The sequence below is a fragment of the Lipotes vexillifer genome, unplaced genomic scaffold (assembly GCF_000442215.2).
Source record: "Lipotes vexillifer unplaced genomic scaffold, Lipotes_vexillifer_v1.1 scaffold617, whole genome shotgun sequence".
In the NCBI taxonomy this organism is placed as follows: Eukaryota; Metazoa; Chordata; class Mammalia; order Artiodactyla; family Lipotidae; genus Lipotes; species Lipotes vexillifer.
The window spans coordinates 1599488-1625956 of NW_006771417.1; the positions used below are offsets into that span (position 1 = coordinate 1599488).

The window sequence follows — 26469 nt, forward strand, 5'->3', positions numbered from 1 at the left end:
ACTCTTCTATCTGATTTAAAAGAAAACTGCATAAAGCATTAATTATAAGACTGTGTTAATGACCTTATAATGTGGAAAGATGTAATTTTTCTGACAAAGGAGAGGGGAGAAAATGGAGGATATTGGAGCAAAGTTTTTGTTTGCTATTGAAATTAAGTTGGTATTAATCCAAACTAGATTGATTTAAGTTAAGATTTTTTTTTTTTTTTTTTCCTTGCGTTATGCGGGCCTCTCACTGTTGTGGCCTCTCCCATTTGCGGAGCACAGGCTCCGGACGCGCAGGCTCAGTGGCCATGGCTCACGGGCCCAGCCGCTCCGCGGCATGTGGGATCTTCCCGAAACGGGGCACGAACCCGCGTCTCCTGCATCGGCAGGCGGACTCTCAAGCACTGCGCCACCAGGGAAGCCCAAGTTAAGATTTTAATTGTAATAACTGGTGCAACCATTAAGAAAATCAGAAGTATGGTTCATTAAGAAAATCAGAAGTATGGTAGAGGAAACAACAAAGGAATGGTACACTAGAAATACCTAACAATAAAGAAGACAGTGGTGGAGATACAGAGAAAAAAGATACAAGACATACAGAAAACAAACAGCAAAATGAAAGCTGTAAATCTGCTATAGTAATTACATTAAGTACAAGTGTATTAAATTTTCCAGTCAAAAGATAGAAACTGGAAAAATATATTTTAAAATATGATCAAATTATGTGCTGTCTATAAGAGATGCAGTTTTAATGTCATAACCACAGAGTGGTGCTGACACCTTCAGATCAGCATGAGGGAGTGAGTGCCTTTGCATTCATATTGGCCGAGCTGACATCTAGATTGAGGGCACGTGCTGGAAACTCTATTGCCTAGGGTATGGAATTCAGCCAGATGGCGTCTTTCTTGGCAGTAAAAAGGATCAGTAGGAAAATGCTAAAATAGAGCATATGAATGCATCTTTTGTGAGACAAGAGCTGGGAATCATGTGCCCAGAGCACTCTTCGCAACCTAGAACCAACTGTTAGAGATGGAATTCATACAGGGAAGTACCAGTCACTCTTTTACCCAGAGCAGCATGTTAGCAGAAAGGAGGGTAGTGGGAACAACTATGTCTGAGGTCACTATGGGGTCAGAGATTGTCTGCCTTCGACTAGAGAGCGTCAGAAAGCTGGCAGAACAGTTTCTGACTTTCTGAAGCTTTGGAGGAAGCATTGAACCAGGATTCACATCTCTCTTAATAGAGTGGCTCATGATAGAATGTAGCAGGAAGACTAAATTGAGTTATCTGTATATTCAGCCTTCAGTATTTTCACTGCTGTAGAGCCTTACAGCTCTAAGAGCACACAGACTGTAGCTGCATGATAGACAATGAAGCCATCTGTGACATATGCCATCATATGCTTGGTGTATAATGCTACCTCTTCTGTTAGCATTAATAGGCTGACGGGTCTTCTGTTACTGCTTGCTTCTGGTTTGAAGGGCCTTTGAATAGGTACCTAATTGAATTCCAGAACAAATTAGTACCTTATCTGAGAATATATTTCCCTATGACAACCCTTGCCCCCATCATGTCTGCTGACAGAACCTACCAGGAGTAGCTCTCCATTTCAGGCATCACTACTGCTTGCTTTGAATTCTCCAACCAGCTGGTTAAGTGTGATCCTCAACTTGGGAAGTACATGGCCTACTACCTGCTATACAAAGGGGATGTTGTTCCCAAGGGTGTGAATGCAACAGTTGCAGCCATAAAGTCAAGGAACTCTGTTCAGTTTATAGATTGGCTTCCAAATGGTTTCAAGGTGGCCATCAACAACCAGCCATCCGTGGTGATGCCAGGAGTGAGTGAACCTGGCTGAAGTCCAGAAGGCTATCTGCATGCTGAGCAATAGCGCAGCAATTGTGAAGGCCTTAACCCTGCTAGACCACAGATTTGACCACGTGTATGCCAAGAGGGCATTTCTACATCGGTATATCAGAAGAGGTGTGGGAGTTCTCAGACACCAGGGGAAGATTTGGCAGCCTTAGAGAAGGATTGTAAGTAAGTGGGGTAAAGTTTCTGATGCAAATATGATTGGTTAAAAAAATGAATAAGCTAAAGTGTTATGCTTTCTTTTTAAGACATTTTACAGTTAGTAGGTAGAGTTTCCTTGATTAGAAGAAAAAATAAATTAGGCAAGACCCTAAATTTCACACTATATCAGATGGCTCAGTATTAACAATGAGCACATATTTCCTTGTCTATCAGTGATATTCAGCACTACTACCTGTGACCCTTCTAAGGTTTGGAGTCCTTTGAACTACTAGATCACTTTGTGTGTGTGTGTGTGTGTGTGTGAGAAGGAGAGAGAGAGAATGGAAACCTGGCTTTATCCTTTGCTTTTTAAACGGACTATGAAATCCTGTGCAATGTTTATATGTTTCCTTTCCGGTACATGAGGTAGAAAACTGCACATATAGTTTATTAATGTCATTTCCATATATATATATAATATATACAGTATATATTACATTGATTAAAGAATTATAATTTTTTTTAAAAGACCCAATTTAGTTTCAAAGATACAAATAGATTAAGAGTAGAGAGATGGAAAAGATATACCATGCAAACAGTACCCAAAAGAACTGTAGTGCCTACACTAATATCAGACAAAATAGTCTTTGGCAAAAATTATTACTAAAGATAAAAAATATTTTGTAATGGAAAAATGTCAATACATCACAAAGATGTGTGCATATATACATCTAACAACAGAGTCCTAAATATATAAAGCAAAACTTGACAGAATTGAAGAGAGAAATAGACAATTCAACAATAACAGTTGGAGATTTTGTTACTTCAGGTTTAATAGTGGATTGAATAACTAGGCAGAAGATAAACAAATGGAAGAAATGAACAGCACTATAAATTAAAGACCAACTTTAAAACACTGTACCCCAAAAGAGCAGAATGCATGTTCTTCTCAGGTGTACATGGAACATTCTACAGGATGGACTATATATGAAATCATAAAACAAGTCTCAAAACAGTTTAAAAGGATTTAAATCATAAGTTTTCTAATCACAGTGGAAATTAGAAATCAATAACAAGGAAATTTAGAAAATTCACAACTATATGGAAATTAAAAAGAAAAACCACTTCTAAATAACCGATGGATCAAAGAAAGAAATAGCATAAATTAGAAAATACTTTGAGGTGAAGGAAAATGAAAGCACAACATACCAAATCTTACAGGATGTAGCTAAAGCAGAGCTTAGAGAGAAATCTATAGCTGTAAATGCTTATATTAATAAAGAAATAAGATGTCAGTCACTAACCTAACACAGCCTTAGTTTCTATCTAGTTAAGAAACGATAAAATGATGAGCAAACTAAACCAAAAGCAAGCAGAAGAAAGGAAATAATGAAGATTAAAACAAATGAAATAAAGAACAGAAAAACAATAGAGAAAATTGAGCCCAAAAGTCAGTTCTCTGAAAACATCAACAAAATTGAGAAAAACTTCAGCTAGATGGGCCAAGAAAAAAAAAAAAAAAGACTCCAGTTATGAAAATCAGTAATTAAAGAAGGGACTTCACTACAGACCTTAAAGAAGTAAAAGAGATTGTAAGGAAGCACTTATACCAACAAATAGATAACCCAGATGAAATGAACAAATTCCTAGGAAGGCACAAACCTGAAAAACTGGCACAAGAAGAAAAAAATCTGAATTGACCTATAAGGAGAAAGAATTAGTAAACCAGAAAATTCTTACCAAGGAAAGCCCGAGATAAGTGAATGGTGAATTCTACCAGACAAAGATATCACACACACAAAAAAACTAGATCAATATCTCTTATGAATATAGATGCAAAATTTCTCAACAAAATACTAGCAAACTAAATCTAGCAACATATACAACCATGAACAACAGGGATTTATCTCAAGAATGCAAGGCCAGTTTAATATTTGTAAATCAATGTAATATACTATATTAATAGAATAAAAACAAAAAGCTTATCTTTTCTTAATAGATGCAGAAAAAGCATTTGAAAATATCCAATACCCCTTTTATGATAAAAACAAACTAATAATGAAGAGTTTACTCAACCTGATAAATAGTATCATTAATAACTCATAGCTAGGGCTTCCCTGGTGGTGCAGTGGTTAAGAATCCGCCTGCCAATGCAGAGGACACAGGTTCGAGCCTTGGGCTGGGAAGATCCCACGTGCTGTGGAACAACTAAGACCCTACGCCACAACTACTGAGCCTGTCCTCTAGAGCCTGCGAGCCACGACTACTGAAGCTGGCGTGCTTAGAGCCTGTGCGCCGCAACAAGAGAAGCCACCGCAATGAAAAGCCTGCACACTGCAACAAAGAGTAGCCCCCACTCACCACAACTAGAGAAAGCCCACCTGCAGCGACAAAGACGCAGCGGAGCCAAAACAAAAAACAAAAAAACCACTCATAGCTAACATACTTAATGATAAAAGACTGGATGATTTCTCCTAGGATAAGGAACAAGTCAAGGCCTCCACTCCTGCCACTTCTCTTTGACATTGTACTATTGGTTTTAGCTAGGACAGTTAGACAAGAAAAAGAAATAAAAGGCATCCAGATGGAAAGAAAGGTGTAATACTATTTCTGTCTCAGATGACTTGATCTTGTCCACAGAGAATCTTAAGAAATCCATTTTAAAACTTTTAGAAGTAACCAGTTCATCATGGTTGCAGATACAAGGTCATTACATAAAAATAAATTACATTTCTATGGCCTTTAAATTTTTATAACAATTTTGTATACAATATCGTAAAAAATAATTAGGAGTAAATTTAACAAAAGAAGTGTAAGACTTGTATACTAAAACTACAAAACATTGGTGAAAGAAAGTAAAGAAAACCTAAATAAACTCAAAGATATATTAATGCATCAGAAGACTTAATATTTTTAAGTTGGTAATACTTAATTACCTAGAGATTCAACATAGTCTCTATCAAAAGCTTTGCTTCTGTTTTTACAGAAATTAACAAGCTGATCCTAAAATTCATGTGGAAATGGAATGGACCCAGAATAGCCAAAACAATACTGAAAAAGGAGAACAAATAGGAGGAATCACACTCCTAATTTCCAACTTACTATAAAGCAGTGATAATCAAGACAGTGGGTGCTGGCATAAGGATAGATATGTAGATCCATGGAATAGGATTGAGAGTTTTTATTTATTTGTTTGTTTATTTATTTATTTATGGCTGCATTGGGTCTTCATTGCTGTTCAAGGCCTTTCCCTAGTTGCAGTGAGTGGGGGCCACTCCTCGTTGCGGTACGTGGGCTTCTCACTGTGTTGGCCTCCCCTGCTGCGGAGCACAGGCTCTAGGCACGCGGGCTTCCTCAGTTGTGGCATGTGGGCTCAGCAGTTGTAGCCTGCGGGCTCTAGAGCGCAGGCTCAGCAGCTGTGGCTCATGGGCTTAGCTGCTCTGCAGCATGTGGGATCTTCCCGGACCAGGGGTTGAACCCATGTCCCCTGCACTGGCAGACATATTCTCAACCACTGTGCCATCAGGGAAGCCCAGGAGAGTTTCCATTAAATTACAATATTTTGTGCTTCAAGAGACACTATCAAGAAAGTGAAACGACAACCCACAAAATGGGGGAAATATTTTCAAATCATGTATCTGCTAAAGGACTTGTAGTGTGAGAACTCCTACAACTGAATAATAAGACAAACCAATTAAAAATGGGCAAAGGCTCTGAACGGATATTTCTCCTAAGAAGATATGCAAATGGCCAATAAGCACATGAGAAAATGTTCAACATCATTAGTCATTAAGGAAATGCAAATCAAACTACGAGATACAACTTCATACCCACTAGGATGGCTAGGATTAAAAAGTCAGATAATGACAAATGTTGGGGAGGATGAGGGGAAAGTGGAACTGCTGGTAGAAGTGTATAGAGGTACAACTGCTTTGTAAAACAGTTTGGCAGTTCCTCAAAATGTTAAACATGGAATTACCATACAACCTGGGAATTTAACTCCTAGCTAAGTACTCATTAGTCATGAAAACCTGTGTTTACACAGAAACCTTGTTCTTGAACAATTATTGCAGCATATTCATGGTAGCCAAAAAGTGGAAATAATCCAAATGTCCATCTGTTGATGAATGGATAAACATAATGTGGTATATTCATACAATGGAATGTTATTCAACAATAAAAAGGAATAAAGTATTAATACATGCTACCACATGGACAAACCTTGAAAACATAAGTGAAAAAAACTCAGTCATAGAAGACTGCATACATTTATCTGAACATTTCATATCTGGGCATTATGGAATGTTCCAAATAGGTAAATCTACAAAGACAGAAATTAGATTAGTAATTGCCTGGGAATGGAGGTATAGGGTAGAGGGTATGACTGCTAATGGGTGTATGACCTTTTTGGTGTGATAGAAATAATCTCTAATTAGATATTGATGGTGGTTTCACAACTCTGAATATACTAAAACCACCGAATTGTTTACTTTTTTTAAAGGGTAAATTTTATGGTACATGAATTATACCTCAAAAAGCTATTATATAAGAAAAAATACACATATGTGTTCATTCAGTAAATAATTGAGGGATTCCTGAATGTCAGTCATCTTATGTTGCTTTGTTATCTTCTACTAATCCAACTGTGTGTGAGTCACCTACTTTTTCTCCTGGTTTGTGACTTTCAAGCCTAAATCTGCATAAGAATCATCTGATAATCTTTTAAAAAAATTCAAGTTTCCCAATGTCTGTACCCAGAGATTCTGCCTCAGTATGTCAGAGATGGGACTTCGGAATCTATATTTATAACAAGTACCCATAATTATGACTGATGTAGCTACTCTGGGAGGACCACATTTAGAAAAAGTGCTCTAGGAGAATTTTACCAGCCACATTATATTCGTTTATTTTCCTAGTCCCTTCTTAAACGGACCTTTACTCTCTGCATTGAATGTGTATAGATTAAAACAAAAAAATTAGAATATTTGTCATATTTGTGGAGAAATAATGTATCTCCTAGTTCTAAATTGATTGAAGAAATCATGAAGGTTGAGACTGACAGATGAGAATATATAAAAATCAACATAGTAAAAATACAGGATGAGAGCTGTCCAGAAAAATCTGCATGAGTTTAGAAGACAGTGGGTTAATAGTTATAACGCATAAAGTGATTATTCAAATTTATAAGAAAATTATTAAGATTCCAGTAGATAAATGCAGAAATAAATATGTAAATTTTTTTAAAAAAATCAAAGAAGTGTAAATTGACCTCTGAATAAAAACAAATTTCATGCTTAGTAAAGCAGCAAAATATTAAAATGGCAAGGTCCTATGATGTTAGCTAAATTGGTGCTGGTTTTCATTTATGAAAGCAGTATGAAGTTGGAAGATGGTAGTTTGATCCTATGTCTCATGAGCCATGAAAATGATTCTCTCCTTTGATCCTAATGATACTAGTCTTAAAATTTTGTCTTAGGAACATGATTTAACAGAAATAAAGTTACACATAAATAAATGTTCAATTGGAAATTGAATAAATATTCAACAAGTGAATTGTTTCATAATTCATTGTACATCAGTATAGTAGACTGCTACACAAGCATAAATTATGAAGGCACACACATAATGCTCATACATATGGGAAACAATACCTAAAAATGTGCTTGTGAGAAATATAAGGGTAATGAAACATTTTTAAAAATTCTTCATTTTTTCAACATTTTATTATGAACATTTCTCAACATACTACAAAGTTAAAAGAATTTTACAGTGACTATTCATATATCATCATTTAAGGTATATCATTAACATGTAATTATACTTTACCATATAATTTTTCTTTACCTACCTTAATATTTTTATATTTGTTTCTTATTGAGTTTAAAGTTTCCCCCAGTATATTGAGCAGAGTTCCCTGTGCTATACAATAGGTCCTTGTTCGTTATCTATCTCAATATTCTATAACCTAAACGGGAAAAGAATTTGAAAAAGAACAGAAAAAAGTAAATAAATAAAATTTTAAAAATTTCCCCCAATTTTCAAGTAATAATATGACATTTCCTGAGAAACGTTTATTTTTGATTAACAGAGGAGTAACTTAAATTTCACTGAAAGGCTTAGAACTCTTGTAAGTATGTATATGGCCACAAGGTGTAGCTCTAGACCTATCACATCCTGGGATACGCATCTGTAAGGAAGGTTGTAGTAGAGGTAACTTCTGAATGCAATCAGACTTGTTTTGTTTTTTTGAGTGAGGGTACAGTAAATTTCTCCTCCATTAAGATGTAAAGTAATTTAGGTTATATATTTATTTCATTGTTCAAAATGTCTTTGCCACAATTTCTCTTACCTGGAACTTGACTTTCTTACTCCACAGCCTCCGAGTCAGAAGTTTTGGGTTATGCAGCAAATGTGTTTGTTACTAGCTGTTTGAAATGATAATTTTAAGAAGATTTAAATTAGTCATGGAAATAGAAATTTTCAGACTTTTTTGTACGGTGAAAACTCATCAAAACTATAATTTTTCTTTAGTGTGATTATTTGATTAATGTATGTATTTCTTTAAACTCTATAAGGTTTGGGACTGACCTAGCACAATGACAGACATTCAAAAAATATTAGTTGAATGATAAATTTAAAGAGTGATTTGAAACTTTTACTGAAGGTTATTTTGTAGGAATTGGTAAATCTACTCTTTAAGAAGTATGCTTATTCATTTTAATTTTAACGATAAGATGATTACCTTTAGATATACTTCATAGTTTAAAAATAGCTCCCAGATGAAAATATTTTTCTGTTTTTAGTTGCAAAAAAGAATATAGTCATTTTTAAAAGAAAGGAGAGCCTAATTTGTTGAAATCCATTTTAACCAAAATTGCTTTCTCCTCTTCCCCTTCAAGGAATCGTCAGTTTCTCTCTACATTAGATGTCATCAACTGTCAATTTGTTTCTTCATACCAGAGAATAAAGTCATGGAGGCAAGAATCCAATTGTATGGTCAAGTAAATAAAACTGTCTACTGGAATAACCAGGGGAAGGGGTTTCCAATTTAAAGTCTTTTTTTTTTTTTAAAGGAGAGAATATTTGACAAGCAGTCTATGAAACATAGTAGTCTTTTTCATAAAATAAAGCTATTCAGAGTTAAAGGTCTTGGGAAAATTTTAGTTTAAGTAGAGATGTTCTCAAAGAATTTAATGTCATTCTTTTGAATTTCAGCTAAGATGGTAAAAAAAATTCATCAAGGGAGAAGATAAGAACAAACATTTAGAAGGACTCTTATTTTACAGAAAGAAGAGAAATACCCGAGAAACGACCAGAAAATTACTTAGCTCAAGAACTGAACTATTGACAAACTTTTTGTATTATCCCTGTATACTGCTTTTACATGTGTTCTTTCAACTGTACTTGACAAGGGAGAAGAGTCATTATATACATATAGCCTGAAGGCCTTGGACTTTGAAGGTCTTTACTATTCTTCATTTCCTTAAAAGGTAAGTAATGTTTATATTGCATACCTGTCTTGTATACCCTCTCCCTCCTCCTTTCTCTCCTATCTCCTCTTTCCCCTTTTTACTTCTCCCTGCACCCTTTTTTTTTTTAACATTACTAGTTCATTTAGAGGAAGATTAATAGCTGCTGAAAGAATTAAATTGGAAACAAAATATTTCTTGGAACAACTTCTACTAAGGTACAGACTTGTTATTACTATCATGTTTCTGTAACTACCCCCCAATATTATACATATCAATATTTTAACACTTACTTGCTTTTCCTTGAATATCATGATTTATTTTTATCTGATATCAGCTCCATTTATGGCAACTAACTGGTAACTGCAAATTACAATTGCTGTGACAAACTGTATACGAATAATGCAAGCATAATTTTGGTCATGATTATTGTACTTGCCTGAGTCATAGCTTGCATCATCTCCTGCAATTCTATTTATGATTCACAAAATTTTATTTCCATATACCCTTTTCAACTTCGCATAAGCATCAGCCATAGCATATAAATATGTGATAACAATTTGCTTTAGTAAGAAAACCCAGATAATTTCTTTTGGCTTCTGTAAGAATTTTCAGCCTTTTCTTTAAAGCAAATAATAAACTTTATGCCCCATTAAATGACCTTTTTTCCTGTATGGTAGTGTTTAAAGTCATGCTTAGAGGTTATTTTAAATTTTATTCTTTACTAGTTAATGTGCTTGACAAAATTATGTCATTGTATTTTTGCAGGTTGGGAAGGGATGTGGTTTGTTCTAACATGATGATAGCATATTCAGAGTAAAAATCTGAGCCAGGGTAGTCATAGATGACTTTAATGAGATTAACTACATTAGACCCTGATATAACAGTTGATTTTAAAACATACTTTGGTTGTTAGTTTAATCTACTGCTTTGAATTCTCCCCTCCTTTTGTGTTAAAAATTTCTGAAGTCTGGAAATGTTTCATTTCTTTCCTATTTTGTTTCCTAATTAAAAGCTATGGAGCTCCCCCATGTTCATAGCAGCACTATTCACAATAGCCAAGACATGGAAACAACCTAAATGTCCATCGACAGATGAATGGATAAAGAAGATGTGGTACATATAGGCAATGGAATACTACTCAGCCATTAAAAAGAATGAAACAATACCATTTGCAGTGACGTGGATGGAATTAGAGATTATCATACGAAGTGAAGTAAGTCAGAAAGAGAAATACCATATGATATCACTTATATGTGGAATTTAAAATATGACACAAATGAACCTATCTATGAAACAGAAACAGACTCACACATAGAGAACAGACTTGTGGTTGCCAAGGAAAAGGAGTGGGGGAGGGATGGACTGGGAGTTTGGGTTTAGCAGATGCAAACTATTACACATAGAATGGATAAACAGCAAGGTCCTACTATGTAGTATGGGGAACTATACTCAATATCCTGAGATAAACCATAATGGAGAAGAATATAAAAAAGAGTGTATATATATATATACACATATATATATATATGTATATATATATTAGCTGCATCACTTTGCTATACAGCAGAAATTGACATTATAAATCAACTATACTTAAAAAAACACAAAAAACCCATCTTTATAAAAAGAGATGCTTATTATAGTCAATTATAATAGAATATGTGTACATTCATATTTTTATGGAAAAAGATGTATAGATGCATAAAAGCAGGTTTGCAACACTACACACTGAAATGCAAACAGTGAAAAAGAAAGAATAATTCCAAAGAAAATATGACAGTTATATAGAATATACATACATAAAAGTAACAGAAAAAATAAAATGCTATGTAGCATCAATTACCTCAGTGCAGAAGTTAGGGTGGATGGATGCTAGGTATTTTGTCTACATTGTCTCGTTTAATCTTCACAACAACCCCAGAAAGTGCAAATATTATTCCTCTTTTACAGAAAAAGAAGGAAAATGAGGCATGAGTGGCTAGGTTTTGGCAAGGATCACATTTATCATCACTGAAATTATATGTGGGACACAAAGATTGATGCTGAAAACACTAAGAGGTATGAGTCTTTGTTTTAGAAAGCCTTCAGTATGCTTGAGACAAGGCATATCTGTGAAGAAAATGAGAGGAGAATCTCTTGCTAAATGCTGTTAATCCTAAAGTGGTGTCTCCCTCAAAAGTGAATCAATCTTGGGGTCAGCGAATCTACCTAAAACTCTGTCCTAGCAGAGGAGTCCAAAATGAAGTGGAACTCTACAATTTTTGCATAAGTCTGTTTATTGCCATTACATTTATTAATTTATTTAATTTTTGGCTGTGTTGGGTCTTTGTTGCTGTGCGCAGGCTTTCTCTAGTTGTGGTGAGCAGGGGCTACTCTTCGTTGTGGTGCGCAGGCTTCTCATTGCAGTGGCTTCTCTTGTTGCGGAGCATGGGCTCTAGGCACACGGGCTTCAGTAATTGTGGTGTGCGGGCTCAGTAGTTGTGGCTCATTGGCTATAGAGTGCAGGCTCAGTAGTTGTGGTGCACGGGCTTAGGTGCTCCGAGGCATGTGGGATCTTCCTGGACCAGGGATTGAACCCATGTCCCCTGCACTAGCAGGTGGACTCTTAACCACTGTGCCACCAAGGGAAGTCTGCCATTACATTCTTGAGAGAGTTAAAATGTTTTTCTCCTGATTGTTTTCTTGAAGTGACACTTGGAAGGTTAGCTTCTGTACAGGAAATAAAATGCTCTTACTTTAGGTATCAAGTCGTCCATTATTTGACCACTTTGGTAAATCAGAAGTTTGTTATTTGCAAGTGTAAAGATAATTTTCTTGAATGGCTGGCAGAAAGATTCACTATACTTGTAAAGAAATAAATATTAATTTCTGTGTATGTTTAATTTTTTATCAAAATGTACTATTGTAGGAGATATCCCTTTAACAGAAACAGTTTGTAATTGAAGCTCATTTTCCATGCGAAAGTCATTGCCAGGGACCATTTATGTAGAACAAATAATTAACTGTAATATGGAATTCGAAATTACCAGTTCTGGATTGAATAAGAGATTAAAGTGAGTTTGTTAACTCTCACACCCATTTGAGGGAAATATCTCTCAACTTGAGGGCAAACAAAACACAGTAGGTATGCTGTATAGTTTTTGCTTTCTTTCATTATTATCAGAGTTTGAGAGAAAGGGAAAAGAGGCATTACATGCAGAGAGATTAGAAGGAAGTGTTACCCACCTCAGTGTTCCAAAACATTTTGTTTGTTATGAACTTTTGAAGAGTAGAAATTTTGGCATTTTATTTAAGGAATTTAGAAGATGGGTTTTTTTTTTCTTAAAAAAGTTTTGGGAAATAGAAAATGCATTTCACGGTTATTGTATTCTTAGCTGTTACTGTTTGACACTATTGATTTTTTGTCTACATTCTCCTTCATACTCAGAGGCTTTCAGTTCTTACATGTTCTAGCAAATCACGAATTTTTTTTTTGGAACTGACCAGATGCTCCATCACATCTCTTATTACTAATTTACAGCAAGTTGTATCTTCTCTGTGCTAATCTCTCACATAAAGTATAAGTGTAATACAAATTACTGTAACAGTATATATCCTTCTCTTTTTACTTGTAGCAAAAGTAAATTTTATATGTATAGTAGTTTACCTGTGAAGGGTTTTTGGTACACGAATGAGCTGTGGCCTATATTACCATAAGCCTACACAGCAGAGGGTGAAGAGGCCAACCAATGCTGAGACAGAAAGCAACTGACCTTTAGGAATTAAGAGACTTGAGACCATTGAGGACCATGGCAGCCTGGAAGTTGAAAATCAAATTCTGGGTAGAACTTTTGACGGTGTTAGGATTCTGACTGAATTGACAAAGGAAATTTTGATTATTTATATATTGCTTTTTAAAAATTAAGAAATATAAGGTATTGTTATACTTTATGTTATTTTATTGCTTCTTAAAAGTTATATTTTTTCATATTGTTTATTTTTTACTACCACATGTATACACACATTGGAGAACCTAGAAAGGTTGAAATAAAATAACAAATTTCAATCACTTAAAAAGTAATTATTCACATTTTAGTGTTTTCCGTGCAGTTTTTCTCCATGCACAGACTTTTAAAATAATCTGTTATTATATATATATCTTAGCTCTGCTGGCTGCCTTACTTTCTGCTGACAAGTTGATACCTTGTTACTGCTCTCATCAGTGGCATTTCTGATGCTATTTTTCTTAAGTGGCATGTTGAAACAGAAACATGGTGTCAGGGTTCCCTGGTGTAATGCCTTTGGGCAAAGATTTGGTCAGATTTTTGTTCTGGGCTCTCTACTCAGGAATGTAGGCAAGATCCCTTAGAGCAACAAATCAGCAATTCCATTATCTGAGTTGGTTAAATAATGTTTTTGGAAATATTCTGAACCCATCAGATTCCTGGAAGAAATAAAATATTATATTTGAAAAAAATCTTTTATTATAATACTGTATATATAATTATCTTTTTCTGGTTAAAATTATACCATAACTACTTTTTTGTTATTATAAAGTCTTCACAAACTAATTTTTAAAAATGGCTTTAAAGTATTCTTTTAAGTGAGGTCATGAAAATATTGTTTGTTTAGTTCACTCTGGAAGGGAGGAGGAGATAACAGGGTTAAGTTAGGTGGACTGGACTTAGAAGCTGGAACAGAAGTCTGGATTCTGAACTGTTAAGTTAATGATTAGACTTACCCAAATTAGAAGCAACTTAAAGATCAAGGTCCAGGACAAGGTTAGCAAAAACTATAATATGCCACCCTACTGCTCCATGGCAGATCTTTAGTAGATTATGGCATTCTTTCCCGTGAACCCAGGTACTTTTGCCATTGCAGGTTAGGGATTTAAGAAATTCAGTTTTTAGGTAAAAACTAAGGATCTGAAATTAGAGATTGCAATAACCAGATCTAATGTATCAAAAAGAAGATGCAAAAATCTAGAACTCAAAAGTGGAGAGAGCCAGGTAGCATAAGAAATCAGAATACAGGAATCTGAACTAGGGGTAAAGGTGATTTTTCCTCCTGACTCTCTTGTACTAAATGTATTGATAAATTTATTTTTTCTAAATGTATTCAAGAGGTCTCTGCATGGTGATACAGTTAAAGGGAAATGATAAGGTTATATTAGGATAGTGTTTCTTTTTTTGTTTTGCAGTACACGGGCCTCTCACTGTTGTGGCCTCTCCCGTTGCGGAGCACAGGCTCCGGACGCGCAAGCTCAGTGACCATGGCTCACGGGCCCAGCCGCTCCACGGCATGTGGGATCTTCCCGGACCAGGGCACGAATCCGTGTCCCCCGCATTGGCAGGCGGACTCCCAACCACTGCGCCACCAGGGAAGCCCCAGGATAGTGATTTTAATAGTAATTTTTTCTCTTACTTAAGTTCCTAAATTTTCTGTAGTATGAATATATTTACTGTTATGATTAAAATAATTATAAGTATTATTCAAATAAGTTAAGGAATGTCACCTATATTGAATTAGAAAACAAAAATTCCATAGTAGATAATAAGTGTTGAAAATGCATATATCTGAATTAGCTCTGGACTTGGGGTCACAGGAATTGGGTTTTAGGCCAACCTATACCATTACTATGTATGATTCTGACTCCAATTCTGATGTATGTTTTTTTCCCACCCACCAAGCAATTCTCTGACACCAGCTAGGTGTCCTATAATTCACCTCAGTTCTAATACTATAGTTGACTGAAAAAAAAATGCACAACTGGGACTTCCCTGGTTGCCCAGTGGTTAAGACTTCACGCTTCCACTGCAGGGGGCATAGGTTTGATCCCTGGTTGGGGAATGAAGATCCCGTATGTCAAATGGTGTGGCCAAATAAATAAACAAGTAAATAAATAAATAAATGCTCTTTAAAAAAAGATGGAAAAAAAATGCATGACCTAAAAGTTGAGAATTATGTTTTATTTGGCAAACAAAACTGGGAACTTAAGCCTTGGAAGATAGCCTCTCAGATAGCTCTGAGGGACTACTCTGAGAGGTAAGGGAGAAATCAGAATATATAGGAGTTTTGCAATAAAAACCAGGGATTCGGAACATCAAAAGATTCCTGTTAGGGCTTCCCTGGTGGCGCAGTGGTTGAGAGTCCGCCTGCCGATGCAGGGGATACGGGTTCGTGCCCCGGTCTGGGAGGATCCCACATGCCGTGGAGCGGCTGGGCCCGTGAGCCATGGCTGCTGGGCCTGCTCGTCCGGAGCCTGTGCTCCACAATGGGAGAGGCCGCAGCAGTGAGAGGCCCACATACGGCAAAAAAAAAAAAAAAGATTCCTGTTAAATAAAAAAAAACAGACATCTCAAGTTAATGAATTTACGTACTTTTATTTTTTGCGGTACACGGGCCTCTCACTGCTGCGGCCTCTCCCGTTGTAGAGCACAGGCTCCGGACGCGCAGGCTCAGCAGCCATGGCTCATGGGCCCAGCCGCTCCGCGGCATGTGGGATCCTCCCGGACTGGGACACGAACCCGTGTCCCCTGCATCAGCAGGTGGACTCCCAACCACTGCGCCACCAGGGAAGCCCTACGTACTTTTTTATTTATGGGAAGTTGCAAGAGTCTGGGCTCATTGAAATCATCCCTTTGATATGTGCCTTAACTATCTAGGGCCAGTATCCTGCTTTTCTCCATCTTGAATCCCCCAGGGTGCACAGTTGGGGGTGGCTTTAGTGGCTGCTGGCTTGATAGCTGCAACATCCTTTGTTTACTGATATGGCAGGCAACATTTTTCATCTATACTGTCTACTTGGAGATAGTGTCAGATTCTACAGGTTAATGGCTCAGTCCCACAAGACTGCTCCCACTGCAGATGCCAGTTAATTGCAGGTCCTGATCAATACCCATGACCCCCTTTTTGGGTTTTAGTAATTTGCTAGAATGGCAATAGTAATTTGCTAGAACTCAGGAAACCAGATGACTTGCTATATTACTAGTTTATTATAGAAGGATGTAACCCAGGAACAGTCAGATGGAAGAGATTCATAGGGCAAGACATGTGAGAAATGGCCACAGTGCTTCCATGTTCTCTGCACTCTCCCTATATCTCCACATGTTCACCAACACAGAAGCTCTCTTAACCCAGTCCTTTTGGGTTTTTATGGAGGCTTTGTTACATAGACACAATTGATTAATCACTGGCCATTGACTATCCATCAATTCAACCTCCCATCCTGGGAGGTCAGGGAGGTGAGAATGAAAGTTCTAACCCTCTAATTTCATGGTTAGTTCCCTGGTTTTCCAAAAGTCATCTAATTGTTGTCGAAAGAGATATCAAAACATTTATTATGATATCAAAGCAACTTTATGGCTCTTACAACTTAGGAAATTCCAAGTGTTTTAGGAGTTCTGTGTCAGAAATAGGGACAAAGACAAAGTATATATATTTCTCATTATAAATGACAGTATTACACTATGGAAGTCACTTTTTTTATCTGGGTTTCTACTTGCTTACCTGTAAAATTGAAATAAAATAATATCTACCTTTAAGGCCATTTGAAGGGATTATGATAATGTCTTTGAAAGTACTTGGTAGTGTGCTACACAAATGTAAATTACATTGGAATGGTATGAAGCAAAAGCAAGTTCTTTCAAGTTTTGGAAGTATTTAAAAATACAAAGTAAGAGAAAAGACAGTCTCTTTGGCAAGTGATGTTGGAAAAGCTGGACAGCCACATGTAAATCAATGAAGTTAGAACACTGCCTCACACCATACACAAAAATAAACTCAAAATAGCTTAAAGACTTAAATATAAGGCATGACACCATAAAACTCCTAGAAGAGAACATAGGCAAAATATTCTCTGACATAAATCGTAGCAATGCTTTCTCAGGTTAGTATCCCAAGTCAATAGAAATAAAAGCAAAAATGAATAAATAGGACCTAATCAAATGTATATGCTTTTTCACAGCAAAGGAAACTATAAACAAATCGAAAAGAGAGCCTATGGAATGGGAGGAAATATTTGCGAATGGTGTGACTGACAAGGGCTTGATTCCCAAAATATACAAACAGCTCATACAACTCAATAACAAAAAAAGCCAAGCAACCCAGTCAAAAAATGGGCAGAAGACCTAAATAGACATGTCTCCAAAGAAGATATGCAGGTGACCTCACACTGGGCAGAATGGCCATCATTTAAAAAGTCTACAAATAATAAGTGCTGGAGAGGGTGTGGAGAAAAGGGAACCCTCCTACACTGTTGGTGGGAATGTAAATTGTTGCAGCCACTACAGAGAACAGTATGGAGGTTTCTTAAAAACTAAAAATAGAGTATATTGATATTATAACATGTCCCTTTTTTAACATTAAATGTAAATGGTGTAAACATTTCTATCAAAAGGCAGAAATTATCAGACCTGTGAAATCCAACTATATGCTGTTTACAGGAAATGCACTTTAAATATGAAGATATAAATATATAAAAAGTAAAAGGATGGAAAAGACATACTATACAATTTCTAGTCAAAGGAAAACTAGATTGGATATTTTAATATAAAACACAGTAGATTTCAGAATGAGGAATATTACAAGGGATAAAAAGAAACATTACATAATGATAAAAGAGTTTATTCACCAAGAATACATAACAATTCTAAATGTGTGTGCACCTAACAACAGAATTTCAAAAAACACAAAGAAAAACCAGATCAAACCAAAAGAAACAGACAAATTCATCCACAATGGTATGAAATTAGAAATCAGTTATAAGAATAAAACTGGAAAATTCACAAATATGTGGAGATTAAACAATATGCTATTGAATGGTTCAAAGAAGAAATAAAAAGAGAAATTAAAAATATCTTGAGACAAATGAAAATGAAAATACAACATACAAAAACTACGTGATATGGCAAAAGCAGTTCTAAGAGCAAAGTTCATAGTGATGAAACCTACTTTAGGAAACAAGAAAGATCTAAAATAAACAAACCAACTTTACAGTTCAAGGAACTAGAAAAAGAACAAAGCCCAAAGTTAGTAAAAAAAAGGAAATAACAAAGATCAGAGTGGAAATAAATAGAGACTAAAAAGACAATTGAAAAGATCAATGAAACTAAGAGATTTTTTTGAAAAGATAAACAATTAATTTAAAAGAATTTAAAGAATTTGAATCACAATCATACAGAATATATTTTCTGACCATGATGAAACTGAGTTAGGTTTAAAAAATACACAAGTACCTGGAAAATTCCCTTAATATTGAAAAATTAATACATTTCCAAATAATCCACACATCAAGGAAGAAATCAGAAAGTATTTTAAAGTGAATGAAAACGAAAACATAACGCCGAAATTTGCAGAATGCAACTAAAGCAGTGTTCACAGGGAAATTACAGATTTAAATGCTTATATTAGAAAAGGAGGGTTTAAAATCAGTGATCTAAGCTTCCATTTTAAGAAACTAGAAAAAGAAAAATAACCCCAAAGGAAGTGGAAGGAAGGATATAATGAGGAATGGAAATCAATGAAATAGAATCAGTAAATTTTACAGATCAATAACCCTCCAGAATATAGATTCAAAAATCTTTAACAAAATATTAGCAAACCAAATATAGCAATATATAAAAAGGATAATGTATTATGGCTAAGTAGGGCTTATCACAGGAACTCTAGGTTCCTTTAACATTTGAAAACCTATCAATATAATTATCCATATTAACTGATTCCAAAGGGAAAACCATATGATCATCAGTAGATGCAGGAAAAACAAAAAACAAAAAAAACTCTTGCCCCAATTCTACATCTATTCATGATAACAGCTCTTAGCATATAATCCCAGGCCAGTCCTCTGCCCTCCAAGGCCCCCTCCAATCCATGTGGGTCCTTGAGGGCATAGGCGGGTGGCCGGGGAGGTCAGGAGAGACAGGCGGGAGGAACCATCCAGGAGGAGAGGGAGAGGAGTGGAGGGTGATTGCTCTGCCCACTCGAGCCCAGGAAGCCTGTTGGGCTCCCAGGTGAGGTCCCCTGCCTTCTGGATCAGGGGTGGAGGACACACCTGGGCCCCTTCTGTTCCTTGAGCCTAAGCCCCAACCTGCCACAGTCCTCAGGGCCTTTCCCAGCCCTGTGGGTCCTGAGCATTGGCCCTGCCCACTGCCCAAACCTTGCCCTTGCTTAGGCCCCACCCTCCACAGCCAAGGCCTTCCCTCCCCCCTTTTTCTTTAAACTCCTCCTCTTTTTTACTATTGTGGTGCTGATATACCTTCTGGTTGTTCATTCATCTATATTTTTATTTTTATATTCTTCCTAACATATCTGTTAGTTTCCTAGTCTAATTTTGTTTTTTACTTTGTTATTTATTTATTTTTTTTGCCACCCCAGGTGGCTTGAGGGATCTTGGCTCACAAGCCTGGGGTCAGGCCGAAGCTCCTGCAGTGGGAGCTCCGAGTCCAAACCACTGGACTAACAGAGAACGTCAGGCCCCAGGGAATATTCATTGGAGTGAGGTCTCACGGAATTCCTCATCTCAACACCAAGACCCAGCTCTACCCAATAGCCTACAAACCCTAATATTGGAAGCCTCAGGCCAAACAACCAATAAGCCAGGAACACATTCCCACTCAATAATAATAATAATAATAATAATAATATGGCAAAAAAAGAATGTCACAGATGAAGGAGCAAGGTAAAAACCTACAAGACCAAATAATGAAGAGGAAATAGGCAATCTACCTGAAAAAGAATTCAGAGTAATGATAGTAAAGATGATCCAGAATCTCAGAAGTAGACAAGAAATATTTAGCAAAGATCTAGAAGAACTAAAGAACAAACAAACAGAGATGAGCAACACAATAACTGATATGAAAAATACACTAGAAGGAATCAGTAACGGAATAACTGAGGCAGAAGAACGAATAAGTGAGCTGAAAGACAAAATGGTGGAAATAACTGCCAAGGAGCAGTTGAATGAAAAGAATTGAAGACAATCTCAGAGACCTCTGGGACAATACTAAATGCACCAACATTCAAATTATAGGGTCCCAGAAGAAGAAGAGAAAAAGAAAGGGTCTGAGGAAATATTTGAAGAGATTATAGTTGAAAACTTCCCTAACATGGGAAAGGAAATACCCAAGTTCAGGAAGCACAGAGAGTCCTATACAGGATAAACTCTAGGAAAAACACGCCAAGACATATTAATCAAACTAACAAAAATTAAATTCAAAGAAAAAAATTAAAAGCAGCAAGGGAATAACAAAAAGTAACATACAAAGGAATCCCCATAAGGTTATCAGCTGATTTTTCAGCAGAAACTCTACAGGCCAGAAGGGAGTAGCAAGATATACTTAAAGTCATGAAAGAGAAAAACCTACAACTAAGATTTCTTTACCCAGCAAGGTTCTCATTCATATTCGATGGAGAACTCAAAAGCTTTTCAGAAAAGCAAAAGCTAAGAGAATTCAGCACCACCAAACCAGCTTTACAACAAATGCTGAAGAAAATTCTCTAAGCAGGGAACAACACAAGAGAAGAAAAAGACCCACAAAAGAAACCCAAAACAATTAAGGAAATGCTAATAGGAACATACATATTGATAATAACCTTGAATGTAAATGGTTTAAATGCCCCAGCCAAAAGAAACAGACTGGCTCAATGGATACAAAAACAAGACCCATATATATGCTGTCTACAAGAGACCCACTTCAGACCTAGGGACACATACAGATTGAAAGTGAAAAGACAGAAAAAGATATTCCATGCAAATGGAAATCAAAAGAAAGGTGGAGTAGCAATACTCATATCAGATAAAATAGACTGTAAAGTAAAGACTGTTACAAGAGATAAGGAGGGACACTACATAATGATCAAAGGATCAATCCAAGAAGAAGATATAACAGTTATAAATGTTTTTGCACCCAACATAGGACCTCAATACATAAAGCAAATGCTAGCAACCATGAAAGGAGAAATCAACAGTAACACAATAATAGTGGGGGACTTTAACGCCCCACTTACACCAATGGACAGATCATCCAAACAGAAATAAATAAATAAACACAAGCTTTAAATGACACAATAGACCAGATAGATCTAATTGATATTTATAGAACATTCCACCCAAAAGTGGTAGAATACACTTTCTTATCAAGTGCACATGGAACATTCTCCAGGATAGATCACATCTTGGGTCACAAATCAAGCCTCAGAAAATTTAAGAAAATTAGAATCATATCAAGCATCTTTTCTGACAACAACACTATGAGATTGGAAATCAATTACAGGAAAAAAACTGTACAAAGCACAAATGCATGGAGGCTAAACAGTGCGCTACTAAATAACCAAGAGATCACTAAAGAAATCAAAGAAGAAACCAAAACATGCCTAGAAAAAAATGACAACAAAAACACAAAACCTATGGGATGCAGCAAAAGCAGTTCTAAGAGGGAAGTTTATAACAATACAATCTCACCTCAAGAAACAAGAAAAATCTCAAATAAACAATCTAACCCTACACTTAAAACAAGTAGAGAAAGAAGAACAAAGAAAACCCAAAGTCAGTAGAAGGAAAGAAATCATAAAGATCAGAGCAGAAATAAATGAAACAGAAATGAAGAAAACAGTAGCAAAGATCAATAAAACTAAAAGCTTGTTCTTTAAGAAGATAAACAAAATTGATAAACCTGTAGCCAGACTCTTCAAGAAAAAAAGGGAGAGGGTGCAAATCAATAAAATTAGAAACAAAAAAGGAGAAATCACAACTGACACTGCAGAAATACAAAGGATTATAAGAGACTACTACAAACATCTATATGCCAATGAAATGGACAACCACGAAGAAATGGACAAATTCTTGGAAAGGTACACGTTTCTAAGACTGAACCAAGAAGAATTAGAATATAAACAGACCTATCACAAGTAATGAAATTGAAACCGTAATTAAAAATCTTCCAACAAACAAATGTCCAGGACCAGATGGCTTCACAGGCAAATTCTATCAAACATTTAGAGAAAAGCTAACACCGATCCTTCTCAAACTTTTCCAAAAAATTGCAGAGGGAGAAACACTCCCAAATTCATTCTACGAAAACCAATAGTAGTCAAGAGAGTGTGGTATTAGTACTAGGATATACATATTGATCAACAGAACAGGAGTCTAGAAATAGACTCACACATTTTGGTCAATTGTCTTTTTATAAAAGTGCCAGTATAATTCTATTAGAAAAGGTAGTCTTTAAAAAAAAATGGAACTGGAACAATTGGGTATCACTTGGGGAAAAAATGAAGCTTAATTACTGTCTCATGCCATACAACAAAATTAACTCAAAAGAAATCATAGTCTTAAATATGAGAGTGAAAATTCTAAAACTGCTGGTGGAAAACATAGAGGATCTTTCTTTTTATAACCTTGGGCTAGGCAAAGATTTCTTAGGTAGAACATGAAAATGCATGAACTATTAAAAATATTGATAAAGTAGGCATCATGATGTTAAAAAACTTATGCTCTTCAGAAGATATTAAGAAAGCTAAAAGGCAAACCACAGTCTAAGAGAAAATATTCACAATACATCTACCTGACAAATGACTTCTATCCAAAATATAACAATTATATCCAAAATATAACAATATTACAATAAAATATATTATAAATATTAAGAAACTTTTAAAAAGGGGCAAAAATATTTTAAAAGGTATTTCATAAGAGGAAATAGACAAATGGGAGCTAAGCATGTGAAAGATGCTTAATATCATTAGTCCTCAGGGAAATGCAAATTAAATCCACAGTGAGATACCACTATACATCAATTAGAAAGGATTCTATTGAATTCAAATGACTGACAATACAGCATACTGGCAAGGATGTGGAGCATCTCGGAATGTACAATATTGAAAATTTTCTATTTTTAAAATAATTAATTAATTAATTAATTAATTTTTGGCCTTCATTGCTGTGCATGAGCTTTCTCTAGTTGTGGCCAGCGGAGGCTACTCTTCATTGTGGTGTGCAGGCTTCTCATTGCGGTGGCTTCTCTTGTTGTGGAGCACAGGCTCTAGGCGCACAGGCTTCAGTAGTTGTGGCATGCAGGCTCAGTAGTTGTGGCTCGTGGGCTCTAGAGTGCAGGCTCAGTAGTTGTGGCGCACGGGCTTAGTTGCGCTGCGGCATTGGGATCTTCCCGGACCAGGGATTGAACCTGTGTCCCCTGCATTGGCAGGTGGATTCTTAACCACCGCACCACCAGGGAAGTCCCACAAATCTTCAATATTGAAAAAAAGTTGCAATTTCTTTATACATTTACCATATAAACCGTGAACTCCTAGTTAGTTACTCAAGAAAAACAGAAACAAAAGAATACCCAGGCAAGATTTTTACAAGAATGTTCCTGTTTTATGTATAGTAGCCAAATATTGGAAACAAAAGAAATGTCCATCAACAGGTAAATGGATATACACTTTGTGGTATATCCATACAATGGAATACTACTCAGCAATAATAAGAATTTTTTAAAAACCCAAAGAACTACTGATACACACAGCATGGATTAATCTAAAAAATTATGTTGATCAAAAGAAGCCTGACACAATAGAGTAAATACTATATGATTCTATTTATTTGAAACTCTATAAATTACAAATTTAATCTATATGATAGAAAACATATCAATAGTTGGGTAGGATGAGGTGGGTAGGGACTGCTTGTCAAGGAGCACAAGGGAATTTTTGGTGATGGATATTCTTTGTGTCTTGAATGTGTTGGTAGGTATAGTACATTCTGTATACATTTGTCAAAACTCAAAAATATATAAAACTTTAAAACCTTGTCAAAATTCACTAAACTGTAAACTTAAAATGGATTACTTTACTGAGGTAAATTAGAAAAAGGAAACCTGTAAATGTCAATTGCGTTTTTTTCTATACCATCAACAAAGTGTAAAAAATAGTTAAAATACCAATATAAGAATAAATGTAACAAAACGTGGGAGACCTGTTCAAGAAAAAATTTTAAAATTTACTGAAAGATGTTAAAGAAGACCTAAATTAATGGAGAGATATATACTATTAATAGATAGAAAAATTTAATATTTTAAAGATATCAACTCTCCCCAAATAAAGTTATAGATTTGCATCAACTCCAATTAAAATAATAAATTTTTGTGTGTGTCTGTGTGTAACTTGACAAACTAATTCTGAAATTTATATTGAAGAAAGAAGGGTCACAGGTAGCTAACAAACTTCTGGCAAAAAAAAAAAATTAGGAGGAGAGTCTTGTCTTACCAGATATCAGGACTTACTATAAATCAATTTGGTGGCTGTCAGCACGTGGATAGATATATTGGCCAATGGAAGAGACTAGAGCTCAGAAACAGACCCATGTAAGCATGGAACTTTGATAAAAGAAAAATAGTATTTAAGGTTGGTGAATGAAGTGTGTGTGTGGAGGGGCACGGGGCTTTTTAATAAATAGAGCTGGAAAAATTATTTAGCCATAAGGAAAAAAAAAAGAAATTTGATCTCTATCTCATATCACACATAAAAATGAACTTCAGATGTAGTAAGAACTTAAAAATAAAAATTAAGCTTTAAAACTCTTTGTAGAAAATATAGGTGTGTAGCTTTTAGAACTGATATACAGAATGATTTACTAAAGAAGGTACAAAAAATGCTAGCCATTAAGGATTAGATTTATGGATGTGATTACATGAAAAAATATAAAACCTTTATGTATCAAAAACCATCTTATATAGTGTTTGTTTTTCTCTTATATTAATGGAAAACTTTTGATTTTTATAGTCTTAGAACAGATAGAACTCGTTATACTTCACAATTTATGTGGCTGAGTTAGTATACTTTTGACAGTTCCATCATGTTTTTCATACAAATTTTTCCCTTCTCATGAGAAATTGGGGATATCCACTTATGGGCATAACTAAAGGGTGTGTGTAACATGTCTCTGGATTATAGGTAGCACAGAGATGAACATGAGGAATGGATGTCAGAGAACTAAGGCCCTCCAGGACAGATGGCTCCAGATTTTCCTACTTCTGTAAAGAAGGAGTCATACTCTGATATTTCCTGTGGGGTATAAAGAAGGGGTATAAAGAAGGGGCATTGGAGCAGAAGTGGTTGAAAAAACTGACATATATGGAGAGGCTTTTTAATATATATCTCTATTAAACTCACACAATGACCTAGTAACATAATATAATAATCTTTATTTTACAGATGAAGGAGTAAAACTCAGAAAAGTCATCTCCTATGGCCACATAAATGATAAAACAATTTCAACACAAAAACTTAGAAATAAGAAAAAATATTGCCCTCTGAAGTTGAAGTTAAAAATATGCTGGACTAGAGCAGAAATGAGGGACAGGGTGGCTCTCAGTTCTGGAATAATTGACTATCATTTGATTGGCTGTTTTAATCTCTCTTGAGACCAGATGTACCAAACAGAAAAGGGCTTAGTCAGCCAGTATGGAGAAAATGATGTCTGGTTAGCAGGCTTGGGAGACAGCTGGCCTCACAGGGGACACACTACTCCCTGTGCATACCTAGTGAGCTTTTTTTCCTTAATTTCTTCATTCTCCATTGTACTGTGCTGCTTCCCCCTATCTTTGTGGTCTTATGTATTCAAAATCCACCTTTAAAGTTTATAAGGCATCTCCCTACCCCTTATCATCACATTTTTTCCCCCACAATCTGTGCTGTAATACTACTTTGGATTGCAAAATGGACATCTGTGAAGTAGGAAATAGCCATTGGACTTTTATAGGCCATCAGTCTTTTCTATACTCTGGCTCTTAGAGGGCTAAAATGTATTTCATAATTGATTTTTGATGGTGATAACTTTGCAGAGATTGAGGACGTAAGGCAACTCATAATGCCAAACTCCATTTTATGAGTAGTCCATCTTCTGAATTCTTGTTCACCCACAAACCACTCTTTTTAAGGTGATCTCTCTCCCTGTCCCTCTCTCTCTTTATCTATCTCTGTCTCTCCTGAGGACTAGAGGAAAGCTGATAAAATTGGAACAGAA

The 26469-nt window shown here is 35.7% G+C and overlaps 1 pseudogene; it reads left to right on the top strand.

Moving 5' to 3' along the window:
- The first annotated feature begins 1110 nt into the window (after positions 1–1110).
- On the top strand, positions 1111–2029 carry LOC103071421 (tubulin alpha chain-like 3; annotated as a pseudogene).
- Positions 2030–26469: the final 24440 nt, after the last annotated feature.